At 39.3% G+C, this 22480-nt stretch overlaps 1 protein-coding gene across 3 annotated transcripts in view; it reads left to right on the forward strand.

Annotated features, from left to right (window-relative positions):
• LOC124595671 (intraflagellar transport protein 80 homolog) overlaps positions 1-22480 on the forward strand; it is a 435858-nt gene that overhangs the window by 83765 nt on the left and 329613 nt on the right. The gene's annotated exons all lie outside the window — the stretch shown is intronic.

The raw sequence follows: 22480 nt of genomic DNA on the forward strand, positions 1-22480 counted from the left end.
TCTGGGCATAATAATTCGGTGGTCCACTGGCCGCCATCTTCAGGTGAGTAGAGTGTCGCATTATCACGCTGGAATATTGTGTCTAGATGATGATATGTTCCATCTGGAGACCCAACATGAATACAACCAATTTTATGCCGGGAAAGATAATGGAGCCACATCAAGAACCACTTTCGGGTCGAGATGTTTGAACTTGTAAGGAAGTTTGATAAACTTCATAAGAAGAAGGGGAAGTTGCTGAGCACCCTTGCCTTTCTGCTGGTTCTGGTGAGATAGTGCGATGGACTACTCATCTGAAGATGGTGGCCAGATGGACTGCTGAAATTTTATGTCCAATTGATGATATATTCCGACTGGAGACCTGTCATGAATACAAAGGAAATATATCTGTTGCCAAGAACTGTAAGATCCTGCCCACTCGTCTAATATAGGGTGCCTAGGAAGCTGTTTTCTCAGACAGTTAAACAACAATTCAAGTAAATCTTATTAATGGTGTTTATTACAATACATTAAATTGACAGTACTACTTAACTTTACCTTTTTACAAAGAGGCGCTGCAAGCAATTGGCAACATGTAAATAATCAATGTCCTTTGATACACACAATTTCCATGCTAGCAATTAATATAGTTCACAAATCATGGCTAAATCATTTGGATCACGGCTCGTCTTCTAGTGCGACTCTTCTAGTGTGGCCAAGGGTACTGTAGAGTGGCGCTTATATTCTCTTTGTATAGGGGCCGCTCCTGTTGTGGTGTCATCCTAGTTAGCATTCTATTGGCTGACATTGTCTCACAGCCTTCTCTGCTGTATTGTTCCAGGCCTACATGCCGGTGCTTGATGTTACACCAGAACAAGAACTAGTAAATACCCTGCAGCAATTGCATACTACAAAAACTACTCAAAATTACTGAGAAAAGTTATTAAAAAAATCAAGCATCATGCAAATTAAGTCAGAAATCAGTAATTTTGATGACAGATTTAAGTCTGTATGGAATGTAATGAAACAAGGGACAGGACAACAGCCCACAGAACAGGATGATATCACTACTGATTTAAATACAAAGGACATAAATGGTCACTGACCAATAGCAGGGATGTCTAATAACCATTTCTTAATGTAATAGAAAATTTAGGGACAAACAGTTCAAGAGAAAAATCAAAGCAATGTGCTGAAAAATCTCCTCACTGTAACAGGGTTTACTGCAGGGTTGGAGTGGGTGAGTGGTTCTCTGCTGGATGTTGGTGATAGGGTGGGGGGGGGGGGGGGGGGGAAAGTAGCCAATCAATTGATAGAACACTTTATTGATGAACATGAACAGATATGGTTCAGCACATCTGAAACTGTCACAGAATGAACTTGTTTGTTTTCCCCTTCAGAACGTGTGGGTTAGGTAACATAACCCACTGCCTGACATGATCCCTGGGGTAATTTAGCTTTCTTGTTGTAAGTGTTTTCCCATCTTTGTAGAGTCTTTGTGTTCATGTTCTCCTTTTTTTAAAGTCTTGAACAGAAGATACATCCTCTCTTGAAATAGACTGACATAATTTAAAAAAATGATATTTTGCCACCAAAAATATCCTCATAGAGTAGAAGACCTGTGTTTTCATTGATTTTTGAGTTGTATGCACTCATGACAGATTGTAATAGGATCTCCCAATTATCATGCGTACTATTCACGTAATAACTTAGCATTTTGCTCAGTTTCCTGCGTACTCTCTCTGTTCTACTATTCGTCTGTGGATGAAGAGCGCTTGTTTGTAACTTCTTAATGCACCGTAGCTCTACCACACACACAGTATTGACTGGCAGATTAGCACCTGCATTGATCCAGACCAGCCTTTCTGTACCTTTTGGTACTGTACCCCAGTCTAAGAGACCATGTATACAGTTTTTATGGGCTTACACAATGCCTTGAATGTTCCTTGTGATAATTCAGCTCTTGGAACAGTAAAACCAAGACAGAACTATGTCCCGTCCAGCTCTACCATGTCTTGCTGCATATTGACTTTAGTGTGATGTTTATTTGGCAAGTCCAGACCTGCAACGATGTCATAACTAACGCCCATGGAAGGCAGGCCTTCCACACATATTAAAAGTCTCTCCTTCGCACTCAGAAAACCCAATAATGTGGAACTGAGAACTGAGAGAATTCAAAATTTTACCACTCACACCACTTAATCTTTGGCACTCAGTATACTCTGGCTCACCACAGATACCTGTGATCATCTATCCAACAACAATTTATATGTCATTACCTTTATATAGCTAAATAGAGAAATACTTGCAACTGATTTTGCACCTGGTTGTCCTGTAGTCAAACTTACTGGGAACACTGCACAGTGGTCACCCCACTCCATGAACTGTTAACAAAGGGGTGTGAGTGTTATACTGATTCTACCGGCTATACACCTGTGGACATTTTTGAACATAGTTCCCACTTACTTGCACCTCTGAAATTGTGGTTTCACACATAAATGTTGAATGTTACCCACAGCACCACTTCCGTAACAAACAATCTACGCATTAAACACTACCTGCTTCTCCCTTGGTCTAGTTATGGAATCAACTTCAGTTAAAGCTACCACATTTGCCACTGCCTTGTCCAGGGTTCTTGGAAACTTCATGCACACTTTCTGTGACATTCTGGACCAATGCCCATGAAAAAATGCATCAAGTGCCTGTTGATCTGCTTCCTGCAAAATTGCTTTATTGACATGATCGTCATTCATTAATTCATATATATTGATGCTGAATTACCTCATACGATCCACAGAACCTTCTATTGATTCTCCCAGATCCTGTGATCTACTGTTAAGTTCTTCATGAATTTCTCATTGCACATCATATGTCCATCCTCAACCAATTTTAAAAATGCTACATTTAATAATTGTTCATCACTTGAGTTCTCTAGTTTTGCACAGTTGTATCCTATCTATCCATGAATACAAAAATATCTTCTTCAGATTTACTGGAAAATAGTGCCACCAATGAGGTCATAGGTTAAGATGTGCCTGAAGATGATCCATACCTTTTTTTGCCCTTCAAACAATTCACTTGTTGTTTCTGGGCTGCAGTCTCAGCTGTCGGTGTTTGATCAGTTACATTTCCTACCCTCTTAGATTGATCTGTTCCTCCAGATTCCCGTTTTTTTGGCATCACTGTAACAGAGACACTTTCGCATCTATAAGTCTATCTTCATTTCTTGAATAAGCTTTGATGTGTCCTCCATTTCATTTTATTTTACTCTAGAACAGTATCCCACTCCTAACACCAATATTGTAATACATTTTACTCCAGGCTAGGAGTGGGCGACTGGTTCTCTACTGGAGGTCAGTGATGGTGTAGGTGAAGAAGCCAGCCAATCAGTTGATAGAACACTTTGTCAGTGAGCATGAACAGAGATGGTTCAACAAATCGGAAACAGACAGACTGCAGGTGATGGTAAGTGTTCCTTGGACCCTGGCACACAGTACAGGTGTGCCGACACAGGCACTTCTGTGGATAGTAGCAGTGTCCTGGCTACCATGGCGTGCTGGCAGATGGTGGCTGATGGCTGCAGAATGATTGCATGCGAATGAGGTGACATCCCTGTGCCTAGGTTGAACACTCAGGCAGCGGTCATTGGTTCATGGCATGGCGAAGGCAATTTCACAGCTATGGGGCAGTTGTCACAGCCTGTGCATTATTGGACAGCTCAGCTGTGATGACTTGCTGACGGGCTGGTCCTGATGGCTCAAATCCCATTTCCACAAGCTGACAGTTGCAGAAGGTGCCCTGTATTGATGCTGCATTGAAACATCTGTAGCAAGGTCAATGACCTGGTGCGATGTAATTCGAAGGTTGGTCGATCAAGTGGCAGGAATCCTTGTGACAGTTCTCATGTGGGAGTGCTGGCTGTAGAAGCTGTGCCTGCTGACACTACTGATCTGGAAGGTGTTGACCCGTAACTGCAGCCTGGTTTAGGTGCTGGGTTGCAGATCCAGCTGTTGGTCTTCACTCATATGGATGTTTCACCCACTTCCCCTTTTGAAATTAAGAAGATTATATATTCTCTCAAAAATAAAAACTCCTCCGGATTTAATGGTGTTTTCAATAGTATTAAAGATGTACTTTCTTTTTTGAAAGATGTATTACTAAATCAGGGTATTTTTCCAGAGAGAGTGAAGTATACCATTGTGAAACTGCTCTATAAAAAAGGCGAGAAGAAAGGTATCACTAAATACTGAACTCTTTCACTACTGACATTAATTTCCACAATTTCTGAGAAGGTGGTGTGTTCTAGAGTAGTATTCTAGCTGGACAACAGTAATATCCTTAGTAAATAACAGTTTTTGTTTCAGGAGAGTTTCTCAACTAATAATGCCATTTATATTGTCATTCACCAAATTTTACAAGCATTAAATAACAGAATAACACTAGCTGGTATTTTATGTGACTTATCTAAGGCATTTGATTGTGTAGATTGCAATATTCCTGAAAGTAAATTGAAGGTTCATGGAAGTGATGGAATAGACAATCAAAGGATAATGTAAGATCTAACTAGAACACTGCAGAAATTTGTACTTCATAATTAAACCAATCTAAGCAGGAGAGATTCTTCTGACTTGGAAGAAAATCATGTATGGAGTTACAAGAAGCTCGCTCTTAGGTCCACTATTGTTTATCACATATTTAAATGACTTTCCATCGAATATACAACATGCAAAATTAGTTCTTTTTGTGAGTGATGTAATAAATCCAAACACACATACAGCAATATTGGAAAGTAAGTTGACAAATTTTGCATATTTTCATTCAGTAGTGTTATATGGAATAATATTGAGAGATAACTCATCTTTAAGAAATAAAATCTTCATTGCACAAAAACATGCTGTTTGAATAACTCAAAATCATCTTGCAGACATATCTTTAAGGCATTAGGTATTTTAACAACTGCTTTTTAATATATTCATCCCATCATAAAAAGTTCAAAAGAACAATGGTGGACATAATTACAATATCAGAAGGAAAAAATGACATTGATCACTCCACATTGCTGTTGTCTTTTAGCCCAACAAGGGACACACAGTGCTGCCACCAAAAGTTTTGGTTACTTACCCAATGACGTAAAATAGTGGTAAACTCTTACATCTGGTTCCCAGCAAATAGCTTAAGTCCTAATCTTGCAAAACTTACGTTACAGAACTCCTGACACATAAAAATAGGTTACAGGTACCAGAGGTTGAGGTCAACAGGTGCGAATTACGTGAAACTGTTAGTGATTGAAATTCATTGACATCCAGGTGGCAGCAGTATGTCGGTAAAATAACCAAACTGTCCAATTCTGCCTGCTTTGCACTTAGAACTCTGTCTCTTTGTGATGATCAGCAGTGGGGATTGCTACCATCCTTTACATACCTTAACTCAATTTTGGCCCATGGCATAATCTTTTGGGGCAATGCAGCTAACAAGGAGAGGTCCCCAATGGTGGAATTGACTTTTTGAAATCATCTATACTGTGATGTAGGTTAATATCTGAGCTATCATACCCTGCAGTCATTCACCCTGGTCGGCCCTCATTTGCAAGTTACTGATGAAAAAAATTTCAGAATTTTGTGTGATGCTCAATACTCTTAACATAGTAACCTCGTATATACTGGTTGCGTAGTGTAATAGATAGGGTAAGACATAGACATGGAGAAGCTCTTGTTAATTAATTTTTTTATTTTTAAATTTTTACCAAAATTACTCTGATCATTATTTTTATTCGACTAATTGGTTTAGATATAATTTTATATTTACATTATTCTGTCACACTATTTTAATCAACATACTGGCTTCTTCATTTGCTGTCATTTTTCTTCCATCTTTCTTTTTCCACTTTAAATCTTTGTTTGCGTGCTTTTAATTAATTTCATGTGTTAATTTTGGTTTAATTTCTTTCATTTCATCATCCTATTTTTTCGTCCATATTATAGCAATCATTATTTCTATTCCTCATTTTCTTGAAATTCATTTTACTTATTGTTGTGGCTCGCTGATCTTTCAAAGTGCCGCCGCGCAGTTATGCGCATCCTCTACATGTGGCGCTGTCTCCCAGCCACGAAGCAGCAGCGCCACCTAAGCGGCCAGCCAGCCAGTGGCCGCTAGACTCGGACTAAGTTATGATTTGACTGTTAAAGTGTACACACGTCTTACTCTGTTTACTTGATCTGTGACTTTCATGTATTGTGTCTTCCTTGAAATATATTTGTTCAACCTGAAGTTATAACACTTATAATCTCTTCGTTTTTTTAAATCATCATCTCCGTTGTTTTGTCCCTGGTGCAATAGGAATGTAGGCAATGTTTTAATGCTTTTACAATGATTACCATAAAAAAGTACATCTTGTAATGAAAAATATATTTTTCACACTACTGCACATTCATTACATAAGATTATTTTATTTTTTGTTTTTTAACTGATAGATCATCATTTTCAAATATTTAAATATTATAACAGATAAATATAATTGAAGTCACATTTACAAAAATTCCAAATGGAAAAAGAGTGATATAAAGAAAAAATGAGAACAAATGAAAAAATTCATGTGACGAATAAAATGTGACAATGGGATGGATATAAAAACTTTCTTGAAAGGATGGTGTAATTTCAGTGTAAGAGTGAAAAGCTGTCAAGCTTTTTGTGACAACACGTTAAACTTCCAGCCATTTCCACTGTGTTTTAAATGTGTGGAATATTAGGGTTTTTTTTTAGAGTCATCAGCCTTTTTGAGTGTTTTGATGCATCCCACCATGCCTTCCTCCCCTGCACCAAAACCATCACCTCTGATTAGCATTAACAACAAACATCCTCGTTTATTTGTTGGATGTCCTCTACATCAAATCTCTCTTTTTCTCTACAGTTTTCCCCATCAGCTGTCTTAACACATGTCCTACCACTCTGTCTCTTCTTCTTGCATGTTTCAAAATATTTCTATCCTTACTGATTCTTTGAAGAAGCTTCTCATTTCCTATCTTATCGATCCGTCTAATTTTCAATACCCTTCTATTGCAGCAAATCTCAAATGTCTCAAGTCTCTTCTTTTGTGGATTTCCCTCAGTCCATGATTTACTTCCACTCAATGCTGTGCCCCAAATGTACATCCTCAGAAACTTATCCCTCAAATTAAGGCTTGTGTAGACCTCTTTTTGCAAGAACGTTCTCTTTGCGTATGCTAATCTGCTTCTTAAATCTCCTTGTTTTGTTCATCAACATAGTTTCAGTTCCAAGACAACAGAATTCCTTCATGCTTGGTGATTATTATTACACCATGGTCTAAGGCAGTTATCTGTGCCACATGTTTCATCTCCTGTGGGTAGAGTCCCAATCGGAGGCTATAAAGACTTTGACAATGGTTTCGAACTCAAATAAATATCTTGAGTCTTTATAGCCTCTGATGATGTCCCCAGCCTTAGAAGGCAAAGTATTTGACACAGAATCCTACCTTAGACAACAACTAATGCCCATGTTACAGTAATCACCAAAAATGGAAATATAAGCTGTGAAAACATGCATTGCAGAATTTCTTTACTTAGTTTACTGTGTTCCCGATTTTCATGTTATCATATCACTAACCTGATTTCCACTGTTCCTTATTACTTTAGTCCTTCTTTCATTCTTTTAAACAGGTCTTGTAAGTTTTCCCCACTTTCACTGGTGATAGAAATGTTATTATCAAACCTTGTCATGAATTTCCTATCACACTGATTATTAATCCCTCTCCTGGACCTTTCTTTTATTTCTGTTATTGCTTCTCTTTTATTTCTGTTCTTGCTTCCTGTATGAGCAGATTGAAAAGGTCCACCCCTGGTAGCTGAGTGGTCAGCATGGCAGAATGTGAATCCTTAGGGCCCAGGATCGATTCCTGGCTGGGTCGGAGATTTTCTCCATTCAGGGACTGGGTGTTGTGCTGTCCTAGTCATCATCATGTCATCCCCATTGACGTGCAAGTCACTGAAATGGTGTCAAATTGAAAGACTTGCTTCTGACGAACGGCCTACCCGACAGGAGGCCCTAGTCACATGACATTAATTAAAAGATTGAAAAGGAGGGGAAAAAGATTGAAAAGGAGGGGGAAAAAACTTCAGTTTTTTCATACATCCTTTGTAATCCAAGCACTTTTGTCTTGATCTTCCATTTTTATTTTTCCCTCTTGTTTCTTGTACATATTGCATATTACCCACATTTCACTATAACTGATACCTATTTTTCTGGAAGTTTCAAACATCTTGCATCATTTTATGTTGTTGAATGCTTTGTCTTGGTCAATGAATCCTGCAAACATGGCTTAATTTTTCTTAAGTCTTGCTCCCATTATCAAATCTCAGAACTGCCTCATTATGCTTTTATCTCACTTAAAGCCAAATTGGTTATCATCTAACTGATTCTCAGTTTCCTTTTCCATTCTTCTGTGTGTTATTATTGTGCACAACTTGGATGGATGGGCTGTTGAGCTAATTGTGCAGTAGCTCTCTCATTTATCTCTGCTTACTTCGGGGGGGCTTCAGAAAGTAAGTTCCATGTGTTGTTTCACCCTAAGAGCATTGTGCAACAATAACAATAGTGGTGCACTGCCATAAGAGAATACATTTTCTGGGTTTCCTGCAGAGACAGTTCTGCTGCATTACGGATAACAAGCACATCACACTACATGACTGAAATAGTGGGACAACTGGCAACATTACAAAGTTGATATATATAGGAGAGAATGCTTCTTGTGAGCAAAAAGACTAAATTGCACACAATTTCACTGTGAAATGCTGGTGGTATATGGTCCAAGTACAGTGTCGCATCCAGCTGTAGTGAAATGGTGTCAACTATTTGACCAAGGCTGCACGAGACATGAGTGATGCTTATTGAGAAGTTTAGATTTTGCGCCATGCAGTTTCCATTTTTTTGGCACCTGAAAGAAAGAGATTTTATGATGAGGATGTTTACTCAGTGGTTGTTAATGGCTCTGCAAATAAGGAGCACATTTCTGTCACAAGGAATTGAATGTTCTGAGACTGGATGACTATATTGAATGGTAATGTCATATAACTGTGTCACTTTGAAGTGTAGCACAGCATTCAGTAAAGTTTCTTGAACTTCCATAAAAATGCATTACTTACTTTTGGAAATCTCTTGATGTCTTCAGTATGATATTTTCCTATACGTCTGATGGTATGCCTTCAGTATCATAGGTAACTGGAAACGCCGTGTGGCCAGGGCCTCCCATCAGGTAGACCGTTTGCATGGTGCAAATCTTTTGAGTTGACGCCACTTCGGCGACTTGCGTGTTGATGGGAATGAAATGATGATGATAAGGACAGCACAACACTCAGTCCCTGAGCAGAGAAAATCTCAACCCAGCTGGGAATTGAACCCATTAGGTATGACATTCCATCACACTGACCACTCAGCTACCAGGGACGAACAGTGTCATAGGTACTGCAACTGAACTTGAATAGGTGTTTGGTTGCCATTTAGAAATTCTGAAGGAATGTTATCTATCACTTCTGCTTTATTTGACTGCATTTACTCCAAATCTCTACCAAACCCTAACTATGATAATAGCTCCTCTCTTCCCTTCAAACCTTGTTCTATTTTTTCTTCTGTCATGTCAACAGGCAGTTTGTCCCCCTCATAGATGCTATCAGTGTACATTATACAGCTCTTCTCTGTGTTCATTGTGGAAATCCTTTTGCATCCTTAATGTTTGTGTCTTTGCTTTTAATTTCACTTAAGACTGTTCTGATTTTTCTATATTCTGAATCTGTTTTCATGGCAGCCTTTTCCTTTTGATTTCTTCACATTTTTCTTAATGTTGTTTCACTCTAGTTCCTCTGCTCTTCCTATAAATTTCATTTGTAAGTGACTTATTGTATTCCTGTCTTTCCAATATTTTCGTACTTCCTTCTTTTGTATATCAGTTGAAATATTTCTTCAATTTCCAAAGGTTTCTTTACAGTCACCCTGTATCTGTAATTGTCTGTCCAACTTCTGTGATTGCCTGTTTTAGAGATACACATTCCTCTTCAACTGAACTGTCTACTTTGATACTCATTCTTGCAGTACATACAACCTGAGAGAACTTACAACACGTGTAATCATTCCTCAAAACTTCAGTATTCCTTTTCTTTATACATTTCTTCTTCTTGATGATGCTTTTAATCTTCAGTTCTACTCTTCATCATTATTAAATCTTCATGTGAGTATATATTTGTTCCTAGCTATGCCTTACAATGTAGCTTCTGATACTGGAATCTCTGTCTCACCATGATGTAATTTAGCTTGTATCTTTCCATGTCTCCAGAGCTTTCCCAAGTTTACTTTCCTCTATTGTGATTCTGAAAAGTACATTTACTATTGCTACCTGAAATTTACTGCAGAACTCAAGGAGCTTTCCTCCTATTCCTACCAGCAATCCTTTACTATCCTGTAACTCTCAATGTAGACAAGTGTAATGTGCTGCGAATATATAGAAAGATAGATCCCTTATCATTTAGCTACAAAATAGCAGGTCAGCAACTGGAAGCAGGTAATTCCATAAATTATCTGGGAGTACGCATTAGGAGTGATTTAAAATGGAATGATCATATGAAGTTGATCGTCAGTAAAGCAGATGCCAGACTGAGATTCATAGGAAGAATCCTAAGGAAATGCAATCCAAAAACAAAGGAAGTAGGTTACAGTACGCTTGTTCGCCCACTGCTTGAATACTGCTCAGTAGTGTGGGATCCATACCAGACAGGGTTGATAGAAGAGATAGAGAAGATCCAACGGAGAGCAACGCGCTTCATTACAGGATCATTTGGTAATCGCGAAAGCGTTACGGAGATGATAGATAAACTCCAGTAGAAGACTCTGCAGGAGAGACGCTCAGTAGCTCGGTACGGGCTTTTGTTAAAGTTTCGAGAACATACCTTCACCGAAGAGTCAAGCAGTATATTGCTCCCTCCTACGTATATTTCGTGAAGAGACCATGAGGATAAAATCAGAGAGATTAGAGCCCACACAGAAGCATACCGACAATCCTTCTTTCCACGAACAGTACGAGACTGGAATAGAAGGGAGAAATGATTGAGGTACTCAAGGTACCCTCCGCCACACACTGTCAGGTGGCTTGCGGAGTATGGATGTAGATGTAGATGTAGAACTCTGTCTTCTGTTTCTTCCCTTAGTATGATGCTCCAATTCCCCAGGATTATTACATTTTCATTTATCTTTACGTACTGAGTTACATGTTAAATATCCTTATAGTCTTCCTCCATTTCTTTATCTTCGGCATGTGACATTGGCATATATACTTGAACTATTGTTGCATTTGTAGGCTTGATGTTGATTCTGATGAGAGGACTTCTATCACTGAGGTGCTCACAGTCACTCATTCTTTGTCCCACCTTCCAATTCAAAACAAATCCTACTCCCATTAAACCATTTTCTGCTACTATTGGTACTACCCTATATTCATCTGACCAGAAATCTTTTCTTCTCATTTCACTTCGTTGATCCCAATTGTACCTAGATAGAACTTTGCATTTCCCATTTCAGCTTTCTGGTTTCTATCTTCCGTAGCATGTTTTCATTTCTGCCATTCATGTACATTTGTTTCTATACTCCATAAGTCACCGTTTGGCGCAGGGCAGAAGATACCTTGTAACACAGCTATCCATTTCCTTTAGTGTTCCACTCACTAATGGAGTGACAAGAACATGACTGTCTGTATGCATCTGTACAAACCCTAATTTCCCATATCTTTGTCATCCTTAAGTGAAATGTACACTGGTGCTAGTACAATCATTCAGCACGCAGCTTCAAATATGAGTTCTTGAAATTTTCTCAATAGTGTTTTGCAAAAAGAACATTGTCTTCCCTCTGGGAATTCCCATTTAAGTTCATGAAGCATTTTGTAATACTTGTGATTGACTGAGTTAACCAGGAACAAATACAGCAGCAGCCCTCTGAATTGCTTCAATGTCTTCCTTTAATCTGATCTGGTGAGTACCTCAGACACTTGAACAGTACTCAAGGTACTGTTGTATGAGAATTCTATATGTGTTCTTCTTAATAGATAAACTACACTTTCCTAAAATTCTCCCAGTAAAATGAACTCATCCATTTGCCTTCCCTGCTACCATCATTCCATGCTCCAGCTCAAAGAATATTTCCCTTTCATTGATTATTCAATCTTTTTTTCATGCTTGCCTCCACCCTCTCAAAGATCCAAATGGCAAACTAATGTGGAATATTTGGCAATGGAGAAATCGTCATGACATTTTTCTCAATTACAGACAGTATATTTTGTGGATACACACATTATGTGTTTTTAAGGCAGTGGTTTCTGTTGCATTCTGCAGCCTCATGTGATTGATCATTGCTGAGTCTTCCAGCTGTAGGAGCAGCCCCCCCCCCCCCCCTGCACTAAGGACAAGACAGTGTCATGAACATATTAACTACTTAACTAACTTCATAAAGTTAATAATGAAACATCAGACTGATTGGCTTAAGTGGAAATTGATGTGAAACCTTGTCATATCAGAAGGTGACCCAGACCTACAGTACACAGCCGAAACTGAGGAATATCAGTTTTGAGAAGATTGCATTGATTTTCTTACTGTAGGTTAAGCAGTAGAATATTTAAGGATATTTGAATTTTACATTAAATGTCTGTTCATTGCTTCCTTTAACAATATTTGAGGAAACAATGAAGATAATTTTGTGTGGTACATGGTGTACATACATATGATGAGGAATATAAAACACATTTTAGGAAGGGTAAGGCCCATTCAGTGTAATAAATATTTAACAAGAAATCTATGCTTCTAAGCCAGAGACAATGGAAACAATGTTCATTCAAGAGCAATCACTTCTGGTTTTTTGTGCTTCCAGAAACGTGATTATCCTTCTCTATATTGGAGCCATACATGAACATGCGGACTATAGTTCAATCCACTTGACTTTTGGAATTGCACAGCATTTGCAAGGAAATATATGGGAACAGAGCTGAATGTCAGTAGTTATAATATTGTGAGAGTTCATTACAAAAACCGCTGTAAACTTTTCAAGACAAAAAAATTATTACACGTATGTACTCTGAAAAAGTATCAAAAACGCCTTAGTGAGTTAATTATGTTTGGTAATACCAGAGTGATACATACAAACAAATAAAGAGCACCAAAAAATAAGTATGCACTAAATTATTATTTTTATTTGTAGAAATGTGTTTAGTTTTGTGTACTTGAACTATCTTTGAAAACAGCTATTCTTTGACTTAATGTACAGGCAAATAAATAAATTACACACACTAGCACCTAATAATGAGATAAATCATTAGTTTCTTGCATAATGTGGAATTTTAATTCCAGTTCCTCCAATTCATTTAACAGTATTGCAACCAATTGATTTATTGTGTATAAATGCAGACTGAAGGGGCAAAAGAAAATTTGTACTAATGCCAGGATTTGACCCTGGGCCTCCTGCTCTATAGGCAGATGTGCTAACCACTAGGCCACCATGGCATAGGGGCTTTGCACAACTGTATGACTATCCTAGCATGCCTCCGTTCTCAATACAAATTCCCATATTTATTAATTTATCTGGAGACTACTATTCACGTGGTAGTCACATTCTGTTTGGAGCTGCCAGTGGTGGTTGCCAAGTGTGCATGAGATGTACTTACTTGTGTGAATGTGTGTATGTTTTCTTTGCTGAGGAAGGCTTTGGCTGATAGCTGCATATGTAACATCTTTTCTTTGTGCCTGTCTGTAAGTCAGTGGGTCATACTTATGGTGAGTACCAATCTATCCCATTCCTTATAGTGTTCAAATTAAGTTAACTATGAACTGATTATAAATTGGCAACTAACTAGTTCTCATGTCAATTCAGGTAGTGATTTATATTTAAAGATCTCTGGTTTTACAATACAGAATGTAACACAATTTGAGAAGATTCTAAAAAAACATGAAACAATGGACAGTCCAGACTGGAAAATCAACAATATTACAAAGAGCATAGATTACTACTCACCATAAAAACATCATGTTGAGTTACAACCATCCATGATGAAAAGACTGTCACACATTTGTGCTTTTGGCCAAAGCATTCTTCAAAAAGTAAAGTGCATACTCATTCACATAAGCAAGCACACCTTGCATACACGATTGCTAGTGGTCATGGGTGTACAAGACCAGAGTATCTACATCTACATCTACATCCATACTCCGCAAGCCACCTGACGGTGTGTGGCGGAGGGTACCTTGAGTACCTCTATCATTTCTCCCTTCTATTCCAGTCTCGTATTGTTCGTGGAAAGAAGGATTGTCGGTATGCTTCTGTGTGGGCTCTAACCTCTCTGATTTTATCCTCATGGTCTCTTCACGAGATATACGTAGGAGGGAGCAATATACTGCTTGACTCTTCGGTGAAGGTATGTTCTCGAAACTTCAACAAAAGCCCGTACCAAGCTACTGAGCGTCTCTCCTGGAGAGTCTTCCACTGGAGTTTATCTGTCATCTCCATAACGCTTTCGCAATTACTAAATAATCCTGTAACGAAGCGCGCTGCTCTCCATTGGATCTTCTCTATCTCTTCTGTCAACCCTATCTGGTAAGGATCCCACACTGCTGACCAGTATTCAAGCAGTGGGCAAACAGGCATACTGTAGCCTACTTCCTTTGTTTTCGGATTGCATTTCCTTAGGATTCTTCCTATGAATCTCAGTCTGGCATCTGCTTTACCAACAATCAACTTTATATGATCATTCCATTTTAAATCAGTCCTAATGCGTACTCCCAGATAATTTATGGAATTACCTGCTTCCAATTGCTGACCTGCTATTTTGTAGCTAAATGATAAGGAATCTATCTTTCTATGTATTCGCAGCACATTACACTTGTCTATATTGAGATTCAATTGCCATTCCCTGCACCATGCGTCAATTCGCTGCAGATCCTCTTGCATTTCAGCACAATTTTCCATTGTTACAACCTCTCGATATAACACAGCATCATCTGCAAAAAGCCTCAGTGAACTTCCGATGTCATTCACAAGGTCATTTATGTATGTTGTGAATAGCAATGGTCCTACGACACTCCCCTGCGGCACACCTGAAACCACTCTTACTTCGGAAGACTTCTCTCCATTGCGAATGACATGCTGCATTCTGTTATCTAGGAACTCTTCAATCCAATCACACAATTGGTCTGATAGTCCATATGCTCTTACTTTGTTCATTAAACGACTGTGGGGAACTGTATCGAACGCATTGCGGAAGTCAAGAAACACGGCATCTACCTGGGAACCCGTGTCTGTGGCCCTCTGAGTCTCATGGGCGAATAGCGCGTGCTGGGTTTCACACGACCGTCTTCTTGAAACCCATGCTGATTCCTACAGAGTAGATTTCTAGGCTCCAGAAAAGTCATTATACTCGAACACAATACGTGTTCCAAAATTCTACAACTGATCGACGTTAGAGATATAGGTCTATAGTTCTGCACATCTGTTCGACGTCCCTTCTTGAAAACGGGAATGACCTGTGCCCTTTTCCAATCCTTTATAACGCTACGCTCTTCTAGAGTCCTACGGTACACCGCTGCAAGAAGGGGGGAAAGTTCCTTCACGTACTCTGTGTAAAATCATACTGGTATCCCATCAGGTCCAGCGGCCTGTTCTCTTTTGAGCGATTGTAATTGTTTCTCTATCCCTCTGTCGTCTATTTTGATATCTACCATTTTGTCATCTGTGCAACAATCTAGAGAAGGAACTACAGTGCAGTCTTCCTCTGTGAAACAGCTTTGGAAAAAGAAATTTAGTATTTCGGCCTTTAGTCTGTCATCCTCTGTTTCAGTACCATTTTGGTCACAGAGTGTCTGGATATTTTGTTTTGCTCCACCTACCGCTTTGACGTAAGACCAAAATTTCTTAGGATTTTCTGCCAAGTCAGTACATAGAACTTTACTTTCGAATTCATTGAACGCCTCTCGCATAGGCCTCCTCACACTAATTTCGCATCGCGTAATTTTTGTTTGTCTGCAAGGCTTTGGCTATGTTTATGTTTGCTGTGAAGTTCCCTTTGCTTCCGCAGCAGTTTTCTAACTCGGTTGTTGTACCACAGTGGCTCTTTTCCATCTCCTACAATCCTGCTTGGCACATACTCATCTAACGCATATTGTACGATGGTTTTGAACTTTGTCCACTGATCCTCAACACTATTTGTACTTGAGACTAAACTTTTGTGTTGAGCCATCAGGTACTCTGTAATCTGCTTTTTGTCACTTTTGCTAAACAGAAAAATCTTCCTACCTTTCTTAATATCTCTATTTACAGCTGAAATCATCGATGCAGTAACCGCTTTATGATCGCTGATTCCCTGTTCTGCATTAACTGTTTCAAATAGTTCAGGTCTGTTTGTCACCAGGAGGTCTAATATGTTATCGCCACAAGTCAGTTCTCTGTTTAACTGCTCAAGATAGTTTTCAGATAAAGCACTTTAAAAAATTTCACTGGACTCTTTGTACCTGCCACCCGTTATGAACGTTTGAGTCTCCCAGTCTATATCCGGCAAATTAAAATCACCACCCAGAACTATAACTTGGTGGGGAAATCTACTCGAAATATTTTCCAAATTATCCTTCAGGTGCTCAGCCACAACAGCTGCTGAGCCAGGGTGCCTATAGTGACATCCAATTACCGTGTCTTAGGCTGCTTTAACTGTGACCTTCACCCAAATTATTTCACATTTCGGATCTCCGTCAATTTCCTTCAATACTATTGCACTTCTTATCGCTATAAACACACCTCCCCCTTCACTGTCCAGCCTGTCTCTGCAGTATACATTCCAATCTGAGTTTAGGATTTCATTACTGCTTACGTCTGGTTTCAGCCACTTTCTTTCCCTAGTACTATATGGGCATTGTGACCATTTATTAATGAGAGCAGTTCTGGGACCTTTCTATAGACGCTCCTGCAGTTTACTATTAGCATATGGCCAGAGTGGCTGGAGGTAGCTGTCATTTGTGTAGAGGTATGCCTGCTTATGTGAATGTGTGCGTTTTCCTTTCTGAAGAAGGCTTTGGCTGAAAGCACAAATATATAACAGTCATTTCATCATGACTGTCAGCCTTGTGTCATCTGTACAGTGAGTGGCAATCTATCATTTTGATAACATTGTAAAAAATAATAATGCTAGGGCCAAAACTAAATTTGGAACTATTTAATGCAATAATACCATTGGAAATGGAAATGAGCGTTTGGCGTCGTCGGCTGGGAGGCCCCTTACGGGGCAGGTCTGGCCGCCTTGGTGCAGGTCTTATTACAGTTGATGCTACATCGGGCGACCCCTGTGTGTCGGATGGGGATGAAGTGATGATTAAGACAACTGAACACCCAGTCCCTGAGTGGAGAAAATCCCCGACCCAGCCGGGAATCAAACCTGGGCCCGTAGGACGGCAATCCGTCATGCTGACCACTCAGCTATCGGGGCGGACATAATACCATTAAAAGAATGGTATTCTGTATCTACATTTACATCACTTCTCTGAAATTCACACTTATATGTGCCTGGCAGAGGTTTCGCCCAACCACCTTCAGATTATTTCTCTACTGTTCAACCCTCTAACAGGACTTGGAAAAAATAAAGATTGAAATCTTTCTGCACACGCTCTGATTGCTTTTATTTTATTGTAATGATAATTTCTTCCTATGTATGTTGGTGTCAATAAAGTATTTTTGCATTCACAAGAGAAATTTTGTGAGATCATCTCCGCACAGCAAGAGACACTCCCATCCCCCCACCCCCCTTTCTTTTTAATGATTGTCACCCCAACTCATCGTATCTTTGATATTCTTTCCCCTATTTCACAATAATACAAAATGAGCTACCTGTTACTGGACTTATTCAATGTCCTCCATCCAGATCCATGCCGCAAAGCAGTACTCTAGCAGAGGCTGAACAAGCTTAATGTAGGCAGTCTCTTCAGTAGACTTGTTGTGCCTGCTAAGTGTCCTGTCCATGAAATGCACTCTTTGGGTTGCCTTCCCCACAACATTGTCTCTGTGATTGTTCCAGTTTAAGTTGTTCATAATTTTAATTCCTCGGTATTTAGTTAAATTGGCAGCTTTTTGATTTGCATGCTTTATCATGTAACCAAAATTTTACAGATTCCTGTTGGTACTCATGTGGGTGATCTCACATTTTCCTTATTTAGAGCCAACTGCCACTTGTCACACCATACAGATATTGAGTACAAGTCATTTTGCAATTGGCTTTAATCTTCTAATAACTTTACTAGACAGTAAACGATAGCATCATATGCAAACAATCTAAGAGGGCTGCTAAAGAGAACAGTAACAAAATTGTCTCAAGTTTCGAGCTATATCAACTCGTAGTTATGTAGCCACATACTTTTTCACAAGTAATCCTCAGCCACCGCCACATGGTGCGCACTTGGCAGTTGTCAATGGCTTTTGGATTTTTAACTACTTGACACTGCTGAAAGCTCAAGAAAATTTTATTCATTTACATCACTGTTAAACCTTGCATTTGTATAAAGAAACAATTATTTTGAAATTAAGAGGAATTACATAAAATATAAGTCAGTATCTCATTCAGTTGAATTAAACAATGAAATGAAATATGTAAGGATACTAAATGGGCTAAAGTAACTTTTGCTGTGCTCTTATCAAATTAACATCTGATCCATGATGATTAAGGAGGTCAAGGAGGTACCTGAAAGAAACTGAACATTTTTTTAAACTTATTCATTCACATTTTAAGTACAAACTTCCAATCCCCTTCAAAGTACTCTCCGCTCGCACACATACATTGTCTAAACTTTCATTCCATTGTTCAAAATATCTTTCATATGTCTTTCATTCTAGGGGAAAGGAAAAAAAAAGTCACCTGGGTCAAGGTCGTGTGAATATTTGGTGCGGAGGGGGGGAGTCATGAGGAACAGAGGTCATACCATTCTTGGTCAAGAAATGTCATACAGACAGGGCTGTGTGAGCAGGGGGCGTTGTCGTGATAGAAAAACCAGCTACCCAACTGCCACAAATCTGGCTGCTTCTGCCACACACTGTTGTACAATCTTTTCAAAACTTCCCAAGTAGATAAGCTGGTTATCTGTCTGACCCTGTGGAACACACTTTGAGTGGACAACTCCTCTCACATTGAAAAAAGAAATTAGCATTCTTTTAATGTTTGATTTCACCTGATGAGCTTGCTTGGGGTGAGGCGAACTTGTCGTCCACTGGCTTGATTGTTGATTTGATTCATGATCTTAAGCACAGCACAAAGTTTTGCCACCTGTGATAATTTTTGAAAAAAACCTTGAACCATTTCAGGACTCTTCTTTCAAAGCTCAACGTGATTACACACAACCTTGTCGTTGTCCAGCAGTCAGCAGTCATGACATGAATTTGGCAGCCAGTTTTTCATTCCCATATCTCCTATCACAATTCACTGCACTGAACTCCAAGTCAGTCCCAATAGCTCCACAATTTCTTTAATGGTCCATCGTTGGTCTTTGTTGATGATTGCACTAATGTTTTCAACATTTTCATGTGTTTGATCCATGGAAGGATGGCCAGAATGAGGTTTGCCATCAATTGACATTTCACCATTTCTGAAATGGAAAACCACACAGACACTTGAGTTTTCCCCATACAATCATTCCTGTATGTCTCTTTAACATTTCAAGGGTTTCTGTTCCACTTTTTATGAACAAAATCCTGAATCTAACCACACAAAACAGTTTCACTATAAACTCTATCAAAAATAGTCCTCACCGCCTTCAATGATGGCACACAGCTTACTGACTCTGGAATGTTTGCTATATGCACGGCCCGCATCTCGTGGTCGTGCGGTAGCGTTCTCGCTTCCCACGCCCGGGTTCCCGGGTTCGATTCCCAGCGGGGTCAGGGATTTTCTCTGCCTCGTGATGGCTGGGTGTTGTGTGCTGTCCTTAGGTTAGTTAGGTTTAAGTAGTTCTAAGTTCTAGGGGACTTATGACCACAGCAGTTGAGTCCCATAGTGCTCAGAGCCATTTGAACCATTTAGCTATATGCACTCCTGGTGGCAAAATGTGGCACTATGAAAGCTTTGCCCACGAAGAAATTAGTTTGGTTTTTTTGGGCGCCCCTCTGCAAAGAGATACTTTTTAAATTATACATTAATGTAAATCATTTTTGAATTGAAATAAATGATTAATAAAAACTAATTCCACTTAACTTACAATTTTGTATCAAACACTATTGCACTATTTATGGATAACAGTATGCCAAAATTTACAGGGTGGCATAAGCTGTCTGTAGAAATATCTGTTGTCAGGGTGCTTCTTCGACAACACAGATTTTATTAAACACCCATTATGTACAAATAAAATAAATCACAGAAGATAATAGTTCCTGACAGTTCTCCAAATACACAAAATGGGAAACTCCTGGAAGTGGATACCTTGTGGCCAATTCAGTGCTCTGGAACTTTCTTTAAAAACTAACCTTTGAGTACAGGAGGACACTGTTTGTAGGTTTGATTGGGAAGCATTGGAATGAAGCATGCTCTTGGTGCACTCATCAGCTGTCAGTTCATCCACTGAAATCAAAACTGTCAATTAAACTTTGTTTGAAGACAATACTGCATTATCCAGGCAGACAAGTCTGTGTGGTAGCCAGACATCAACAATAGGTAACACAAAGTCCAAATCACAGTTGAGGAGAAAACCATGTAGAGCAAAATCACCATCATCAATAGTTACACTTGAGGGATTGCAGCAAACCTGCTTCGGGTGTTCCGTCACATGACCTGGCATCAGTGAATGTATTCTTTCACACTTCGCCTAGCAGCCTCCCTGGATGTATAAATAATTATATTAATTGATCCCTTGGTACATCCAGCTGTGTTATAAGAATATCTGTGTCCACAAGTGAAGAAACATAGTAGATATATAACTCACTTATGACACTCACGAGTTTATTTCAGTTTACAGAATTTTTAATGGGCACGAATTTTTTCCTCTCTCACACTCTTACAGCTGCAGAAGTACATACATACACTATCTGACAAAAAAGGGAAGCACCCAGAAGAGGAGGTGGAAATGGAATGAAACTTCACAGGCTGATTGGGTGTGTGATATTATTTCATGGATTACGAAATCATGTCAAATTTACAAAGAAATTAGCAGTATTGATCCTATTTATCAGTATGACATTGAACCTTCTCTTACTGGATGTGTGTCCTGATTTGGTTGGGAATGGTGTCATAAAGGCAAGTTAGTCTATGGCTGTTTTAGCTGGTCATGATGTCCTTGATACTGACACTCAGACAGAGTTGACATCTGAGCTGGACCCACATGTATTCTCTTTGGGACAGATCTGGGGGTCTTGTGGCACCACAGTGCTATGACATAAGAAGTAACACAGGAGGAGACAGGATATCTGTGACTTACCATTGTCCTTTCAAGTACCCAAGAACTGAAATCATACCCAAATGCGACCCTCGCCATTATTTCAGGAGTAACACTACTGTGTCTCTCTAACACATTGGAAGAATGAGACCTCTTTCCAAGTTGAGGTCACCAACATACCCACTGATGTTGGTCATCTGGGGTAGAACAGTATCACTATACCAATACAATGCAATGAAATTCATCAGCAGTCTGTGCTTCTTGTTAATGACAGCATTCCAAATGCAGCCATGTTTATTGTGGTATTAGTGGTACCCTGTGCATAGAACAGTAATTTCTAGACCAGCTACTGCTAGCCCTAGCCAATAGTGTAGGATGACAAAAATTTGGCAGGGAGTTCAAGTAATGTTCTCGAATGGCAGTAGCAGATGTGAAGGGATTATGACATGCTTGGTGCACAATTTGCTGATGCTCTGGTGTGGTGGTCAGATGTGGATGACCAGTACCTTGACAACAACTATGCGTGCTCTCACATTTCCAAGTAGTCCAACATTGCATGACTGTCACATCTGAATGTCACACAAATCTGGATATTGCATGATTTGACCAGCTGTGCAAATTGAAACTCAAAATGAGGTCTCTTGTAAACTGTCATGTACCAATAATGCTGTCTCAGATGAGTACACAGTGTCTTCTTGTCCATCACATTGTTCACTCAACATCTGACATGCTTCATGCCCTTTATATACCAAATCAGGCTTTGTGACAACACTAAACATGAGTGACATGAGTGCCATCTGGTCCCCTTTCTACCAGTCACAGAGAATTATAATGCTAATCATTTACATACCCAATGATAGTGTGTATGTGCTTGAAGTTATATTGGCATCCAACCATGCCTTATGGGTGCTTCTGTTTTACTGTCAGACAATGTATTTTTTTTTCTTACATGTGTACATATCAAAGTGAACAGCTATATTGAGTCTTAACTCACATTTGTAGTTGGCACAGTGCATACTGACATACTGCTTTTGATCACTTGCTCTCCCTGTAAACACCCCCTTCATCTTTGC

Source organism: Schistocerca americana, chromosome 2 (genome assembly GCF_021461395.2).
Source record: "Schistocerca americana isolate TAMUIC-IGC-003095 chromosome 2, iqSchAmer2.1, whole genome shotgun sequence".
NCBI classification, from domain to species: Eukaryota; Metazoa; Arthropoda; class Insecta; order Orthoptera; family Acrididae; genus Schistocerca; species Schistocerca americana.